Genomic DNA, 3,224 nt, shown 5'->3' on the forward strand with positions numbered 1-3,224 from the left:
TTGAAGACGTGAAGCTCCTCGAAAAAGAAATAGAAGACACCGACAAGCTACTTAAGCAAATGAGTACTGCTTTTAGTAGCCACTTTGAACAGAAGTTGTCAACTATGGCGGTGAAGGCGGTTTCAATTAAAAATAGCATAAAGGATATAAAAAAAAATTTCACCTTGCTTTCTGATCTTGATTTTAAGCCATCAGATCATTGATTGTTTTCGGCAGCATTAACAAAAAGTATGTTTGCCATTGACATTGTTTAATTTGATATATTTCAATTTCTAAAATTGGTCTTCCTCAACTCTTTCCTCCCTTGCTCTGATTGGCTGACACCGACGAAGTTGATGAACTGCCCGCAAGCTAGAGAAGCCGAACGCGCAAGCTTTTGCCGAGATCTGAAGCCCGAGCGGTTTCGGGTCGAGCCTGGGCTCGGCTCGAAACGTTCGCACGAGCCGAGCCGAGCCCTGGCCCAGCGAGCACGTCGAGCTCATCGGGCCGATTCGGGCTCGTGTAGGCTCGAGCTTGCACGACGGCGTGCGGCGGGGTGGAGTGGAGTAGCTGATGCACATCAAATCACGCCGGCCGTGTGGCTAGAGGAAGGGGACGGGTGAGAATCCATGGCTAAAAAGCGACTGCCCGTGCAACAAAATCCGATCTGCAAATTGTGACGTCATTCCGCCCCGTTAATATCCCCCCCCCCCTTCCTCTCACCTATCAACGACTGGTGAGAGTAGGTGAAGGGTTATGAGGTCACATTTTGCAGATCGAATTTTGTTGCAAAAGGCTTTGGCGTAAAAGTCGCTCTATGCAGGGAGTCGCTCAGTATACCGTTTACCGAACAATCCATGACATTTCTTTTAACATTTAGTACTACAATTTAAGTTCACATCAAATTTGTAACGTCAAAGGTTTGTGAAATAATGCCGTAAAGATCCAATATTAATATCTAAGGTACTGCCACCAGTTAATCTGATGAAACCGTGGGGATGTACCTCATGCCAGCGCCCCCACTCTCCTGCTACGTCGCTCAGCTAAACATTTCGCAACACTTCACTTTACTCCCCTCCCGGTCATTCGGGCTTTCTGGCTCGGCCAGGCTCGTTCGGGCTCGGCTCTGTGCGTTCGCTCGGGTCCGAGCTCGAGCAGGCCCGGCACCGCTGGCTTCCCCCTCCCTGCAGCAGCGCTCTAGCCCGGCGTGGCCAGGCGTAGCTCAAGCGACAGCCGGCCCGAAAGCTCGTTTGTTCAGCTTCTCAAACCTCAAGCGCGGTCGACCCCTAGTGTCGGGTCCGATTGCTTCGTCGGCATCGGCCAATGAACGCCCAGGAGGAAAGAGTTCAGGAAGAACTCTTGTTTCTTTGGATCCGGTTTGCGTCACGTGATATACCCTATTAAACGTTCTGGTAAACCTGAAATGTAGAAGATACAGGGAACAAGAAAACGTAAGTCACATTGTACTAGGTAGATGTACGCCAGACCACGTCTCGCGTAACAGGCTTCGCGATATCCCTGACAAAAATGAAGTGTCAACAAAGTGGCAACGAAGTGTCAGGGAAGTGTTGAAACGAAGTGTTATCGAAGCTGCAATTGGCACTACGAAGTGTCAACGAAGTGTCAAAAGGAAGCTTCAACGAAGTGGCAACGAAGTGTTATCTAAGTGTGAAGGAAGTGTCAAGGAAGTATATATGCGAGGTGTTCACGAAGTGACAACGAGGCGTCAGGGAAGTGGTGGGAACCTTTGCTCAAGCCCCACCTCATTCACCAGAAAAAAGGCCCTTCAAATTAACACAAGCAAATCTATTATTTGATCTTTTTTTATTAGACATAACGGCTGATTATTGTCTTGCACTTTAGATTAAAATTGAATAAGGTGAGATGATTCAGAACTTTTAAGTAGTAAAATGTCCCTGAAACAAAACAAAAAACCAACAGTTAGTTCAATAAAATCTTTAAAAGATTAATGCGAGACTATAGGAAAGAGCAGAATTCTAAACTGTACTTACGGTACTACTGCTGTTTGTCTTCATCTACTTGCATCGTCTTGAAAATCACTTCCCATTATGTGCTAATAGAAGGGAGAAAGAAAACATCTGTATTAATAATTTGAAGGTAAAGGTATGGACATAAAGATATAACATACTAGCTTACCTTGCCTTATATAGTTTTCAGAATATTCAATATTTGAAGCAATGTAGTTGTTGATCCGCAAAACAAAATAGGACTGAAAATAGAGCAAATGCATTGCTAAGAAAAAGCGTTTTCAGGGGATGAACTCACACCTAAAGGTACAGTTTGAATTCAAATACAGCAGGTTACTTACAAAACTGAAATAGCACTATGCAGAGGCACTTAGTGTAGAAAAGCCATGGAATAATTTATATGTTCAAAACATCCATATTTTGGTGGTAAAATACACGGCTTCCTGTAATGCGTGGAGAAAAAGTGTTAGAAAAAATGTACTTGATAGTAAGGAAATGGGGAATGTAGGAAAGGCAAACTTACTGAGGTTATGTTTTCGTCCCGTGAACAGGCCAAATGGTTTGTACTCGTTTGTGCTGCAATTCGCGCTCAACGAGCATGGTGGTTTGCTCTTGAACCATTTAGTTAACTGTAGGAACACTATTTTAAACTAGAAAGAGTCGTATAACCATAAATGTACAATAAAATAAGATTATTGTACCCGGCTACTATGTTTCCACTCCGAGAGGCGCGGTGCTTGTAAACAACAGCAACGAAAATGAGCTGCAGCCGAGCCACTCTTCAGGAAAGTAAAGTAGTGTAACCTTTTTTCAGTTCTTGAGTCAATAACTTGGAATGAAACATTCCCTTCGGATTTTATCAAATATTTAACTAAGGACAGTACTCTAAACAAACCTGTCAGGGTACCAATTCACTACTAAATGATGTTTGAAATAATACTGCTGGTTGGCAACAGTGCCTCGAACGCCAGAAGCACCGCGAACATTCAAAATAAATTGTTTCTTTCCCTGTTTAAATTTCATGTTGGTTAGACATGTTATTTAGACATGTTACTTTAAAACAGCTCATGTTGAGAAGTTTACTGGAAAGGGATATTTTCTTAAGCTATGCCCCAAGTTTACTGCCTACTGGCATTACACTTTTGTGGTAGATTATTTATCAAATCTCAAATAGTTTCCAGCAGTATATTTTTGACTGGATATGGTCCTATTCTAAAAACAACTGTTATTGGTGCTTTTACATAAGTTTATAATGGT

General features: G+C 42.9%; 1 long non-coding RNA gene across 1 annotated transcript; it reads right to left on the reverse strand.

Moving 5' to 3' along the window:
- Positions 1-1,786: 1,786 nt before the first annotated feature.
- LOC127751102 (uncharacterized) lies at positions 1,787-2,802 on the reverse strand. The gene is made up of 5 exons (XR_008011977.1): positions 2,491-2,802; positions 2,309-2,410; positions 2,137-2,209; positions 1,992-2,053; positions 1,787-1,895 (listed from the first exon to the last, which is right to left on the reverse strand). It is a non-coding gene; the product is annotated as an uncharacterized LOC127751102 (long non-coding RNA).
- Positions 2,803-3,224: the final 422 nt, after the last annotated feature.

The sequence above is a fragment of the Frankliniella occidentalis genome, unplaced genomic scaffold (genome assembly GCF_000697945.3).
Source record: "Frankliniella occidentalis isolate FOCC.00 unplaced genomic scaffold, Focc_3.1 Scaffold344, whole genome shotgun sequence".
Lineage (NCBI taxonomy): Eukaryota > Metazoa > Arthropoda > Insecta > Thysanoptera > Thripidae > Frankliniella > Frankliniella occidentalis.